Source organism: Malania oleifera, chromosome 3, assembly GCF_029873635.1.
Source record: "Malania oleifera isolate guangnan ecotype guangnan chromosome 3, ASM2987363v1, whole genome shotgun sequence".
NCBI lineage: Eukaryota > Viridiplantae > Streptophyta > Magnoliopsida > Santalales > Ximeniaceae > Malania > Malania oleifera.
In genome coordinates, this window is record NC_080419.1 from 46,216,226 (window position 1) to 46,231,655 (window position 15,430).

Consider the following 15,430-nt stretch of genomic DNA (forward strand, 5'->3'; position numbering starts at 1 on the left):
TTTTTAGTCCCAAATCTATGGGAGTTGAAGGTTTTTTTAAACCTTTTACTTGAGGGTTTATAAGGAGCTTCCCTCACCATATACCTCTTCCTACTCTTTCAAGGATTCAAAAACTCAAAACCTACAACATAAAAGTTCAAGATTTAACTACCATATATGGTGCCTTTATGGGGACATAATTTTCTTGATTATTTATATGAATATGTACAATAATCATAGCAACATGCAGTAATTAATACCAATAATTGTTTCGGTTCTTTTTATTTTTTATTTTAGATTAGAAATATGGAATATTTTAAATAGAAAATTAGTGTTTGAATTTGCTTAGTTTCCTTCTCTAGATTAGATAAGTGTTGCCTACGATTGTACTTCCTTATTTTTTTGGGCTTTTGTGGAGCCTAGTTGTGTTTTAATTTGGACGACGACCCGACCTTTACTTAATTAGAGGTTTCTATCCTAAGACTTAGTCCATGAAGCGAAGGCTTGGGCCATAAGCATTGCTTTCGGGTGATTAGGGTTGGTGTGGTTGTACCTATGAGAGAGCGAGAGGGAGAGTATTGTATCGCCGCACTCTCTGTGTTTTCTTCCTGATAATATTGAAATCCCTGCAACTCCGTGGACGTAGGCAAAATTGCCGAGCCACGTAAATATTGTCTTGTGCGTGAGATTGATTTTCTTTGGCGTTATTTTTCCTCTATTTTGTTTCTCACAGGTTTCGGGAATTTGTTCTTTATTCCCAACATATTTTAGAGCTTATAATCTTATCTTTCTTTGTATGTCTTATTTTAGGTAACTTTGATTTCTTTGATTGTGGGACTGTCACTTATTTTGACATCTTGACTTACCTTTTCTTTTTTGAATTGATTGATGTTTCTTTGTTGTATAATTTATTTTCATACATTATATCTTACTTAACCTTAAAGCATTTTAACCGATCTAAAGATGGATCTTAAGGTTATGTCTTGTGCATGCCTTCGAGGATCTTGAGGTGAGAGTAATTTTGTCTTGTGTGGATCTACCCAACACCTAATGGATGAGCAGTATCTCACTAAACACCCTCATATGTTAAAAAAAAATTCAACAATTGACATTAAGGCTATGTCTTGTGCATGCCTTCAAAGATCTTGAAGTGAGGAAAATTTTTGTTTTGTGTGGGATTGCTCAATATTTAAAAGACCAATAAAACTTAAAAAAGGAAAGAATCGAATTTTTCATGAGTTAATTTCAAAAGTAATCTTAGGCTAATTAGTACTATTCATAGGATGAGGATGTTGGGGGTGCTAGTACCTTTCTCTCACATACTTGTGCTCTTAAACCAGACTTTAATTATGTAGACCATAACTATTAAGTCTTTGACCCTAGGTTGGATTAGAGATCAATTAGTTGGTGGTAATTGAGTGAACTAAACCACACCTAAGTAAGTAAAAGAGTCAAAACTTGGTGTTATTCATTTGTGCTTTGCTTTACAATATTGTGGGCATAAATAGCCACAATACATAATTGGAATGCTAAAGTTTAGGACTACAAATCTTTCAGCCATTAGAGCATATCTCTAATCTAGGAAACATATTTACAATCAATCTATATACGGAAGTATACTAACTTGGAAAGTCAAAACTTCTAGAATCTTCAACACTCCCCCTCAAGTTGGTGCTTAGATGTCACTTATTCCTAATTTGGTGAGACCAACATGAAATACTCGACTTGATACGACCTTGGTGAGTAGGTCAGCAAGTTTTTCTTGAGACAAGACATGAGGTGTTTTAGTGATTTTTGCTTCTAGTTTCTCCTTGATGAAATGCCTATCAACTTCCATATGTTTGGTTCGATTGTGTTGAATTGGGTTGTGGGCAATATCACAAGCTGCCTTATTATCACAATATAGCTTCAGTGGGCTATCACACTTAATATTCAGATCTTCTAATAAATTATGGATCCATAATAATTCATATACCGCCTTAGCCATTCCTTTAAACTCAAATTCAGCACTAGATAGAGCAACTACAACTTGCTTATTGCTTCGCCAAGTGACCAGATTTCCTCCTACAAATGTGAAATATCTTGATGTACACTGCTTATCTTTGATTGATCCATCCTAATCTGCATTAGTGTATCCTTTGAAATCCAGATTATTCCCCTTTTTAAACATAATGCCTTCTCCTGGAGATGACTTCAAGTTGCACAAAATGCGGGTAACTGCATTCATATATTCTTCGCTTGGAGAATGCATGAATTGGTTCACGAAACTTAGTGCATATGACAAGTTAGGCCGCGTATGTGTAAGATACATCAGTCTCCCAACTAATCTTTGATATCTTTCCTTGTTTGTCGGAACTTGATCCGGATATATGCCTAGCTTCAAATTTTCTTCCATAGGAGTGCTAACAGGACTACATGTTGTCGTACTAGTCTCACTTAGTAAATCTAAGGCATATTTTCGTTGAGATAGAAAGATACCTTCCTTTGATCTTGAAACTTCAATACCAAGTAAGTATTTCAATGGACCAAGGTTCTTTTTCTCAATTTCTCAAGCTAGGTGGTTTTGCTATGCGCTCCTTTCTTCTGAATCATTCCCTGTTACTATCATATCGTCAACATACACAATGTGACAAGTAATCATTCCTTTATTATGCTTCACAAACAAAGTATGTTATGAGTTACTTTGTTTGTATCCAAAAGCTTTCATTAACTTTATAAACCTTACAAACCATGCTCTCGGAGATTGCTTCAGACTGTAAAGGGCCTTTTTTAATCTGCAGACTTGTTTTCTACCTTCTAATTGCATATTACATTTGGGGGGCAACTCCATGTATACTTCTTCTTGAAGATCTCCATGCAAAAACACATTCTTCACATCAAATTGGTGCAATGGCCAGTCAAGATTCACGACCAAGGATATAAGAATATGGACAATATTGATTTTTGCTACTGGTGCGAATGTCTCCATGTAGTCAATTCCATAAGTTTGAGTGTACCCCTTGGAGACTAGTCTAGCTTTGAATTGTTCAATGGTTCCATCTTGCCTTGTATTTGACTGTGAAAATGCACCTACATCCAAAAGGTTTCCCTTCAAGCAGCTCAACAACTTAAAAGTTGAGTTCTTTTGAAGTGACTTTATTTCCTTATTCATAGCTTCCTTCCACCTAGGATCTCCCAGAGCTTCCTACATGTTAGTAGGAATAGATACAATAAATAATTGATTTGAAAATGACTCACTTTCCTTTGATAGTCTATGGTAGGATACATAGTTGCTCATAGGATACTTAGGATTGGAACTAAGAACAGGTTCATAGTTAACTAAAGGTATACCTCTAGTGGCTTGATTAGGTAGTACTTTTTGAAAGAATTGAGATTCAGAATGTACCTAGGGTTGTACCTTTGGTTCGGAAAAGGATTTGACCTCAGAAGACATTTGGTTAGACGGTACTTGAAGTGGAGTTGCTTCCATCTGATTCTGATTATTTTCCCCATTCAAGCAAACATTCGGTTGGTCAAGAACAGGTTGCTCATGCAACGCGGTTGCCTCCTCTGGACACTCACCACTTTTATCCAAAAATTCATCACTTGTATCCAAATGGTCTAAATAAGGATTTAGATTTAGATTTTCGAATTCATTTCATCTCTCCCCTTAAATTAAAGACTCGGGAACAGTATAGTACATGTCATTTTCATGAAAGACAACATTAGGGGTGACATACATTTTCCATGATGGGGGATGATAGCAGCGGTAGCCTTTCTGAAGTGAGAGAAAGCCAACAAAGACACAATGTAGGGTTCATGGTTCCAACTTATCACACAATGGCTTAGGAAGATGCACAAATGCCACACACCTGAAAATTCTAAGTGATAAATTCAGTGCAGTAGGAGCATTTATTGTTGAATGAAGGATTTCAAAGGGAGTCTGAAAATTTAGCGAGCTGGAGGGTACACGGTTAATGAGGTAAGCCACAACACTAAGGACTTCACCCTAGTAACTGGTGGGAATTTGAGCTCCAAACAAAAAGGCTCGTACAACTTCAAGTAGATGGCGATTCTTGCGCTCCGCAACCCCATTTTGCTGAGGGGAAGAAGGGCAAGTCTTCTGGTGAGATATGTTTTGTTCCTGTAAGTACTTTTTAAGTCTTGATTAATAAATTCTCCACCATTATCAATGCAAAGAACTTGTATGTGAGATTGGTATTGAGTGGCGATCATCTTATGAAATTTTCGAAATAAGGAGCTAACTTCTTTCTTTTATTTCATCAAGCAAACCCAAGCCACACGATTGTGATCATCAATAAATGAGACAAACCAACGAGAACCATTCAAGGAAGGTTTCTTGGCCGGCCCCTATGCATTAGAGTGGATCAACATAAAAGATACTGGACTTTTATTCTTGGTCATTGGGAATGATACACGGAGACTTTTTGCGAGTTCACAAATATCACATTTGAAATATGAAGTATTTAACTAAGAAAAACTTTAGGAACAAATTTTTTAAATATCCAAAAAATGCATGACCCAAGCGCCTGTGTCACAACCAAATTTCAGAAGACTTGTCGATCTGATCCGCTGAAAGAGCTTAAGCCAGCTGATGTGAGCTAGTAGGTTTTAGATCCAGATGGTACGACTTCCCCCTTCTAGTACCACAACCAATTGTATTCCAAGTTCGAATGTCCTTAAAAGCACAAAGGTTAGGCCAGAAAATCACAACACAATACAACACATTGGTTATTTAAGCAACAAACAATAAATTATGGTTGAAGGAAGATGCAACTAAAATAGAATCAAGATTCAAATTATGTGAGAGAGGAATTGAACATTATCCAATCACAGGTGAGGGATTTCCATTTGTGGTAGAGACTATATGTGTGGTGGACTATTTCATAGACTGAACATGCTAACTGTTAAAAGTCATGTGATTCGTAGCACCAAAAACAATTATCCACGTACTACTACTACTACTACTACTACTACTACTACTACTTGATGTCGAAGTATGGAAAACCTTACCAATGTTACTTGAAGTAGCAATCAAGGAGGAGGCTTCTGGAACATCATTGGAAGGTTTGGTCACTGTAAAAGAGGCTTGGTTTTTTGGCTTCGGATTGCGCTTGCGCGGTGCCTTTGTTGGATCCCACCACTCTGGATAGCCAATTAAGTCATAACACCATGCCTTTGTATGGCCTGTCTCACCACAGTAAGTGCACAAATGTTCGAGTTTGGTAGCACCTATCTCATAGCTGCCCTTTTGAGATCATGCTTGGTCAGAATCAGTCTTTTGAGCGGATTGTCGAGGCTGGGGCTTAGCACGTCGAGCCATTAGAGCAGAAGAATCAGGATTATCGGGTTTAGAGTTTAAGGTAGCTCGATGTACAACATCTCGACATACATAGGCATAGGTGTCGTTGAGGTCCATCGAGGGGTCCTTCCGAAGAACCTCACCTCTAATTTCTTTGAATTCTGCATCCAGGCCACAAAGAAAGATGTGCACTCTCAACTGTGCAACAAATTTCTTATAGGTGACAATATCATCAAGATCCTTCATGATAACTTTATCACAATAATCTAATTTTTGGAAAATTTTGACAAGCTCAAAGTAATAAGTTGACAAAGGTCGACGAGTTTGTTTGGTGGTGAAGGCACGTTGATTTAGTGCAATGAGTTGTGTCTCATTTGATCCATCAAAAAATGCTTTGGCAAGAGCACTCTAGATTTCCCTTGTAGTACATAGATGCAGATAACCCTTCATTATCTTCAGTGACATCGAGGTCAGCAGCCAGCCTTTGACCTTTTGATTCTATGCATACCACTTTGCATAGGTAGCATTAGTTTCCTTTGGTGGATAAGTTTTACCCATAATATATTCAAGCTTCTCACATCCTACGATTTGCATCGTTAATATTTGGGGCCATACATCATAGTTAACTTCTATGAGGACAACTTTGATATGGAAGTTAGAATTTTCGGATTTGATATGAATTACTGGGGTCAAGAGTAGAGGATTTGGGAGCCATATGGTGGTAGTTGTTTGCTGCAATGATTGTTCAGAGTAGTATGGGAGGCTTATGTTTTGATGGAGTTTTTTGGGAGGCTCTGATACCAAGTCAAAATTTGGTATTATTCATTTGTGCTTTTCTTTACAATATTGTGGCCATAAATAGCCACTATACATAATTGGAATGCTAAAGTTTAGAACTACAAGTCTCTCAGCCATTAGAGCATATCTTTAATCTAGGAAACATATTTACAATCAATCTATATATAGAAGTATACCAACTTGGAAAGTCAAAACTTCTAAAATCTTCAACAAAAAGGTTAGTGGTCGTTGCATATAATCTAAACACAATTAAACACCCTACAAAAATAATTTTAGGGTCACCATCCTGTTGAGGTATCAAATTCTTAGTTCGCACATATTGACAATATATATAGTGTTAGCTTCGGAAGCTTCAGATCATAAAGGGTTAAGAAGATGATGCTTGCCATGTGACGCGACCAGCAACACATAAGGGCGACTTAGTCTTCCACTGCAAACTCGAAGGTTCAAACTAAGATCAGAATGTTGTAAGTTCAACCAACTGCCCGAACAAGTGACCATCCAAGGAGACCACGTCGAAATACTGAGAGTAGAAATACCGAGAGTCTCGATGAATCGCTCGACCAAGAGACCTTCAAGGGCGACCATGTCGAGTTCTTGAGATTTCCTAAAGATCGAGATCCTACAAGTCTTGACCATCAACTTGACCAGCTGGACCCTAAGGCACAACGAAGTCGAAGACATTGAAGATTCAAATCCCTGACTTCCCGCGAGTCTCGACCAAGGCGCACACAAGAATGACAGAGGGGTGACTTGGCCAACAGCGACAATCTTTTGCGCGAGATTTGGTGCAAACTTTCCTAACTTGTAAAACAAATCTTGTAAACCCTAGAGCCTATAAGTATTCACTATGAACACATGCTCTGGGTTCCTTTTTGGTCTTTCTTAGGTTAGTGACAGACTAAGATGTCATTGAGAACCAAGTTAGATTAGGAGTAATGTAGATTTTTGGGTTGTGCATAAAGTGTCCGACGACCTGTGACAAATGGCGGCGTTCGTGTGTCTTCCAGTGTATATTACATGGTCTTCTTTTGTACTTCTTTGCATTAGTGACAAACGTAATGAATGCAAAGTGATGATCTTTTTGCATGCTTTCATTTATAGATTTCCTTTACTGCTTTCATTTATGGTTTAGATTGTGATGATGTTTAGTAACAAGATTAGCACCTCTATTGCTTCGGTCAGGTACATGTATTAGGTTATAGTCTCCCATAGAGGTTCTTGTGATCATTGACATAGAGTATACTCTAGTTCCTGACCATGCTCCGGATGACTGGTGCACCCTTGCTACTCTATGCCCTTGAACGGCTCCTTGGATTATTTAGCCAGGTTCTAGTTAGTTTAGTACAGTAAACTCACTGAACTTGGAGTAAGTAGAACAACATCCTCAACTATACTCATGTCTAAACACTACTTTGTAGGAGTAGGGTTAATATAGATTTACTTGCTTTCATTTAATTACTTTCCAGTAGTTGGTTAGATTCCACCCATTGAAAAAAACCACCTTTTACTTCTTTTGTATAACCAGGCTATAATAAACTAATTTGGAAATGGTTTGATAACTGCGCTTTAAGTCTCCATAAATCAATACCCGACTTACCCACTTTCTACTGAACTTGGGATAGTTAGGTTATAAATATTATTTTTGGTAGTTAATGATCCAAGCCTTGGCAGGCCTACCAAATGTTGGCGCCGTTGCCAAGGACTTGGCTACGGTTATAAGCCAACTTCTGCTTTAGAGAATTTTTCCTTTTTCTTTTGATTTGCTCTCCTTTTATTTTCACTTTCTTTGTTATATTTATTTTCTTTATTTTTTGTTACTGTTTTTGAAGTCTGTATCTTTGTGCTTTTAAGTGTGTGTGTTTAGTCTGCATTCTTTAGAACCTGAGATAATTCCCATAGATCTTGAGACTGAAAAATCCCGTATGTCCCTTAGGAAACCTATTTCTATTCCAGAGAAGGCTAAGTCATCTGAACCGAAAGCCATGGCCGAAAAATAACCCATCGATTCCCGCTGAACAAATCCCGAAACCCTACGCTCCCTACCTACCTATGGTAAGAGAGCAACCCCTTTGGTTTCTTAGGGACTACTTTGTACCTAACGCATACATATCGCTATCCTGCATCCGGCTCCCGGATGTTCAGGCGGCACAATTTGAAATTAAGACTTCAATCATCTCGATGGTGCCCAACTTTTATGGGAATTCCACTGAAAATCCTTATCCACATCTAGGAGTTCTTGGAGATTTACTCCACCATCCGCATACCTAATTTTAGTGATTTCACCCTTCATCTCAGGCTCTTTCCATTCTCTCTGAAGGATAAGGCCAAATATAGGTTGACATCCTTAGAGCCAAACTTAGTGCCCAACTGGGCCACCATGCAGTGTGAATTTCTAAAAAAGTACTTCCCAATAGGGAAGACTAACTAGCTGCGGAGGGCAATCACAATTTTCACACAAATGGATGGGGAACTTTTCTTTGAGACCTGGGAGCACTTTAGGGACCTACTCCGTAAATTCCCACATCATCAGGTTCCTAAGTGGCAATTAGTCCAAACTTTTTTCAAAGGGTTAGTTAAGAGAGATGGGTCCATGATTGATGCATTGTGTGAAGGTACTTTCCTCACAACACACGAGAACGAGGCCTAGATTCTCTTTAAAAATTTGGCTGAAAATTCTTAGCAGCACATAGCTGCCACTCGTAGACTACCCAATCCATCAACCTCTAAACCTAAGGAAGTTTACGAGTTGGCCACAAGCCAAGACCTAGCCCCTACCTTGCATGTCATATCTAAAAATTTAGATCAATGCTTGTCCTTTGGACGCAGACAATAGTGTGTGTAGAGGTTTGTGCAATTTGCTTCAACCCTTCCCATACATGTTATAATTTCCTCTACGTGCACTCCCAGCCTGAGCTTGTGCAGAAGGAAGTAAAGGACAACCACAGTTGATACGATAAGCCGTCCAATGACCCTTATTCGAATACCTACAACCCTAGGTGGAAACAACATCCCAACTTCTCTTGGAGGCTATAAGCTTCATGTTTTCAATCCCAAAGACCTCCACAAGCCCCTAATGCTTTGCCCTCATACCAATGCCAAAACTTCCTAAGTCATTCTGATCCAGCCCCCAGATCTTCAATTGTTCAACAACTGTCTCCCCTGTAGCCCAAGTGCGATACATTTCAAGAGACGATGCTAAGAACCCTTAAGAATATTGAGGTTGATTTCCTAGTGGATTGGCAACTCCTTCACTTTAACTCCCAATCCATCACGAAGCTAGAAGCCACCTTGGGGCAACTAGTTGTTACATTGAGTCAGAGAGACGAGGGCAACTTGCCAAGTCAACCCATAGTAAATCCTAAAGGACAATATGGGGTGGAATGTGAACCGGACGCTAGCCCCTTATCATATTCTAAGCAAGCCCAAGTGGTGACCACCCTCCAAAGTGGCAGGCTGATAGATGAATAAGGCAAGAAGCAACTGAGCAAGGAGGAAACCAAAAATGAAAAAATGGAAGTGCCCAACACTGATTCATACACTCTCTCTTCCTCTAGTTGGGTACGCAAACCCTTGAGTCTCACACCCACCACCAGAAGAACCACACCTCACTTCGCCCCCTATAGAGCTATTCACGGCTCCTCAGTGACACATTATGCAACCCATCTTGCACCTTCTATATTTAGAAAAGAGGCCTCCAATTAGTCAATCTGAGACATGTTTAAACAAGTGAGAATGGATAATCCTCTCTATGATGACATTAAGCAATCGCCTACGTTCACAAAATTCCTTAGGGACTTGTCAACACAGAAGACAAGGTCAAGGGTGCACATGGAGGGTTTGGTTAAACAGGCCAAGCACATGAGCTCCAAAATACTTAGGCACCTTATTCCTAAACTAAAAGACCCCAACTCACCCACTATTTCGTGTGTAACTAGCAATTATACCATTGATAGGGTTCTTTTAGATTTAGGAGCAAACGTGAACATCCTTTCATACTCAGCCTATTAGAAATTTAACCTAGGAGAGTTGTAGCCCACCTCGTTCATCTTGTGTCTTTCTGATAACACTCTTAAGTAACCTCAGGGGTGTGGTAGAAGACGTGGTAGTCAAGGTGGGAGATTTCCATTACCCTATTGATTTCCTCATTTTATACATGGAGACTTCCACAAATCCAATACCTGTTGTGGAGACCCAGAAAATTAAATTAATGAAGTAATAAAAGTAGAAAAAATAAAGAAAGGAAAAGAATAAGAAAAAAAGAAGAAAATTTAAAAGGAGATCAGTAGGGATTTGTTGACAAACCTAGGGTCTTTGTCGACAATGTTCCATAGATTTCATCGACAAAGTACACGTGTCTCATCGAAGAAAAGATGCCGAGAGTTTGGGGATTTCAGGAAAATTTTAAGTTCGTCGACAAACTAGTCTTCTCGTCGACGAAGCACCTTCATGGGTTCATCGATGAACGTCGACCTATAAATAGCTTTTCTATCATTTTCAGCGAGATATTCCCTCTCTCTCTCTCTCTCTCTCTCTCTCTCTCTCTCTCTCTCTCTCTCTCCCTCTCCCTCTCTCTCTCTCTCTCTCTCTCTCTCTCTCTCTCTCGCTTTCTTTGATTTCAGCTTCCTTATAGCTTGGATTGACGATTGGGAACCGCCACAAGGCTCGTGGGGAGATTCTTTTCAACTTAGCTCGAACAGAATTTTAATTTGGAGTCTCGGGGCATGATCCCAAAATTAGGGTAAGTGAAGTATTTTAATGTTTAATAGGCTATTTGGAGTATTTGAAACCTAAGAAGTATTAAACAAAAGTTGTTTTGGGAAATTAGTTGTTTAACTTAGGAAAAATGTGATTTTTAAGGTTTTGAGTTTTGGACACCGTGGGCGTAGAAATTGGGTGTTTTCGAGTCTCTTAGTAAGTCAAGGGGAATAAATTATAGCATTATTTTCTAAAATTACTGGTTGAATGAATATTTGAAAAGGGAAAATATGTTATTTTACCTGTGAATATTATGATATGAATATTAGATGAAATTGTGTGGCATATGATTTATACTAAGAATATGTTGAAATTGGGTTGTGTAATGTGCACGGAGATTAATGAGAATATGATAAAAACAAATATGGAATGTTTTGTGCAATAATGAATATAAGAGAAACCTAGTGATATTTATATACTGAATTGTAAAGATATGTGAATTGTTTTATTGAGAAACATTGAAAAGTGATATGTACTAAAAGTGTATCTTCTGAGAAATGATGAAATGTGAAATATGGAAATGCTTTATTGAGAAATGTTGAATAACATGAAATGGGATATATATATATATATATATATATATCTATATCTATATATATATATATATATATATGTATATGTATGTATGTATGTTATTATGAGATGAAATGTGTATTGAAATGATGAAATATCGTTGATATGATGAGATGAATTGTGAATGCTGAAAATGATAATATTGCAATGTGAATCCTAAAATGTGAACATTGCAATGTGAATAATGAGATGGGAATATTGAATTGTGAATGAAAATGAGAATACTGAAATGTGAACATTACAATGTAAATAATGCAATGTGAATGATGAATGATGATTGTGAATAATGTAGTGTGAATAATGAATTGTGAATACAGAAATGTGAAAGGTGAATGATGAAACATAGAAAATATTTTCAGGGTTGTATAACCTTGACCATGGGGTGAAGCATAGGGTAGAGAATATTTTCAGGGTCGTATAACCTCAACCATGGGGTAAAGCATGGCGTGGAGAATATTTTTAGCGTAGTATAACCTCCATCATGGGGTGAAGCATGGTGTGGAGAATATTTTCAAGGTTGTATAACCTCGACCATGGGGTGAAGCATGGCATGTAGAATATTTTCAGGGCGATATAACCTCAACCATGGGGTGAAACATTGCATGGTGAAAATCTTCAGAGTAGCATAACCTTGACCATAAGGTGCAGCATGACGTAGACAAAATATTCTAAGGGTAGTGTGCTAGATGTAGAAATGAAATTGAAAGTGAAAAGAAAGAGTGTGAGTTTAATCACATAGATAAATAAGACGAAGCAAAACTCTCCACTTGAGGGCTTACTGAGTAAGGTGACTGCCCTGATAAGTATCAGTTGTAGCTGTACCCAAGTTGATCAAGCAGGGTTACGAACGATATCAAAGCAGAGGGGAGTTACATGAATTGGCATGTAATCTCCTCTATCCTCAAGAACCTTCACTGGTAAATATGGGTTACATGTGAATGAGATGAAAGATGGGAATAAAGCTTATAAAAGCTTGTGTTTTATATCTATATGATTATGAGAATGATTGGTGTATTTTCTCAAATGGTGTTATCACTGTAATGTATATGTATATTATGATATAATGGAACTCATACTGCCACACACTGTAAATAATTTATTTCATCTTACTAAGATGTGTCTCACCCAATTATCTAAATATTTCAAGGAACTGTGATAGGCTTGGAGATAGAGCTCTGAGAAAAAGGGGAGCTAATACCCTAATTAGATAAGGTGAGTCTTTTGAGCTAGGGATAAAGGATTCCCCTAGAGTTCTGATTGATTTTGGGAATGTGTTGGATATGTGTGTGTGTGTGTGTGTGTGTGTGTGTGTGTGTGTGTGTGTGTGTGTGTATGGATGCATAGTACTCTTGTTATTTATATTCTGGATGACTATTATATATTGACTTCCACTAATAGTGTTTTTATATAAGTCTGATTGATTACCCAGTATCCCATTTCGACTCGGGTTATGTTGGTGCGGTATCAGAGTTTCTGACGTGGCCAATGTGTGATTTGAATATTTATTATTTATTGAAAAAAATGGTATGAAAATCAGGGCGTCATAGTTTGGTATCAGAGCGATTGCCCAAACGGAAGTGTGATGAGATTCACATCGCCTGGGTTTGAAATGTGGATTTGCAATGAGGACGTTACGTTCTGTAAGTGGGGGAGAATGTAATACCCTGTGGAAGAAAGACTTAAAAAGAATTTGATGTTACTACCCATATCAATAAGGTGCACCTTTCTTTTTGGTAGTCTTCCCATAAGAACTCCACAGTTAAGCATACTTGGCTTGGAGTAATCTAGGGATGGGTAACCTTCTGGGAAGTTTTCTCAGGAAGTGTGTGATTGAGGACAAAACACACTGAAAAGGACATGTGTTAGTCTGAAAAGGCCTTACCCCATGTTATCTGGTCCAAGTGGAGGAGGAGAGATGCAATTCTCCCTGGAAGACCTAAGTTGTGGCATTACATCTGTCCTTCTAGGACATCCATTCCTAGCTACAGCCAATGCTTGCATTCAATGTAGGACGGGGATTTTGAACATCTCATGGGGCCATAAGTAACGTAGGCTAAACATATTTAATGCCTCCTAACATCCACTTAACGCCGTCCAAGCTGTGGATGAAGACGTGATTGACAAAATTTTTAGAGAAGCAACTCCTTCAATGCTTTGGAAATACCTTTAGGATAGTACACTCTAGCTCGAAAATCCATTCAATGCTGAATTAGAGGACCCGTTTGAGCAATTTACAAAAAAAGATGATTTGGTCCCCAATTTTTCAAATAAGCTGGGGCATACAACTTCAGGTGTGAGGAAGAGAAGGGGGAAACAAATGTTAACTAGGAACCAAGATAAGTTCAGGTTGAGCTTCAAAGTGTCTGGCTGAAGACGGTAAACTTAGTGCTTCTGGAAGGTAACCCGATAGTTTTCTTTTCTTTTTGAGTCCTTAGGGTATTTAGGGTAGACTAACTAGAGTTTAGCATCTTTAGACAAGGCCTTAGGATAAGTTGGGGGTTCAACTAGAAGGAGCGACCTGGTCTAGTCCTTGTGCTGTTATGAGATTTGAAAATACTGAGAGGGTCGACCGTGTCTGTGAACAACACTAAGTTGGGGCACCCTGGTCAAAACCACTGAAGAGTTGTTTAAAACCTACTTGACTCCGACTCTTCATCTCCCGCCTTCTTATTACAACTTGGTCGATCATCGTCGCCCTCTTTTCGCCCTTGCCACTAGAGCAAGCTGTGGCGACTTGCACTCCCTTGGAATTTTCTATCCTTCTAATTTATCTTTGTCATCTTTTGATGCATCATCTCAACCCACTTCCAAGCGGCGATGGCTTCTAGCCTCTCCATGACGGGGTTCTTCATTAAGGTGCCAACAGAGTTTAGGAGCACAAGAGGAGGTTATGTACATGGTATGAGCACCTCGTAGGTGTCTATGATAGATACCACGATAGGGTTTGGCCCTGTGACCAAGAGGCTTAGCACAAACAATGGGGATGTCATAGGCACCCAATGAGGCCTTGTAGATGCACCCGCCACACTTGGTACCACCGTCATTCATGGAACAGCCCTCCATCGGTCTTTATGAGGTCCGGTTTCCCCATCCACTGCCACTCCAACGTTTCCGATACCATATCGTATATTCCACCATCAGAGCTTCTGGGTCCTAAGCCTGACCCACAACCATTACCATATCCCTTTCCATCATATCAGTCCCTCCCACCAAGTACCATGTCTAATTAGTCGAGGCCACTCTAGGCTCTACAGCCACAACAGACTCGACCTCTACTTTCTCTCGGCCGGCTTTATTACCTGCAGAAAACAACACCAAATCATGATGCGACATTATCCAAACCCCTGATGTTTTCGTTTGATTCGGATTCTAACTCTGATTCTGTTTAAAACCAACATAGCTATGTCATTCACTATTGAGTCTTGTATTGTGCCTCTACGACATAGTTTTTTTTTTATTTCTTTTTTCTTTCTTGCCCTGGTTCACCATTTTTCTGTAGCAATCTCAATACTTTTAATGTTCCTATCTCAATTGTATTGCCTATAATATCAATGAAAAATCCACATAGTGCTTTTGGCTACTATGTGTCTTTTGTGCTACAGTATATCTTTGCATGCATGCTATTTCTAGATATTATATTTTGCAGGTACACTGTTTGTTATTATTGACACCATGCACTGTCCTATCCCATGCTTGGGTTATATTTTTCTTCCTACACTTCAGTAAGGACACTGAAGTTCTAAGTTGGGGGTAGGGGGTGGCACACTGCATGGCATATTTATGCACGAAAATGACACATTTTAAAATTTAAGATTTTTTATAACAAATTCCAATTAACCATGCTAACATATATTTTATACCTTCTACATACACCTATATAACCTAGTGTTACATGCATAGACCTCTCAACGACATGATTTTATTATGATTACCAACAATGTAGTGAATTAGTTGTGTAAAATTCGCATAACATGATCGACAACTTGATATTACTCTAGAAAGTTGACTAGTGGTTTGTTT

The 15,430-nt window shown here is 38.6% G+C and overlaps 1 non-coding gene across 1 annotated transcript; it reads right to left on the reverse strand.

The window, feature by feature from the left end:
- Nucleotides 1-8,508: 8,508 nt before the first annotated feature.
- On the reverse strand, nucleotides 8,509-8,614 carry LOC131152496 (small nucleolar RNA R71). The gene has a single exon (XR_009135995.1). It is a non-coding gene; the product is annotated as a small nucleolar RNA R71 (small nucleolar RNA).
- Between the last annotated feature and the right edge of the window lie 6,816 nt (nucleotides 8,615-15,430).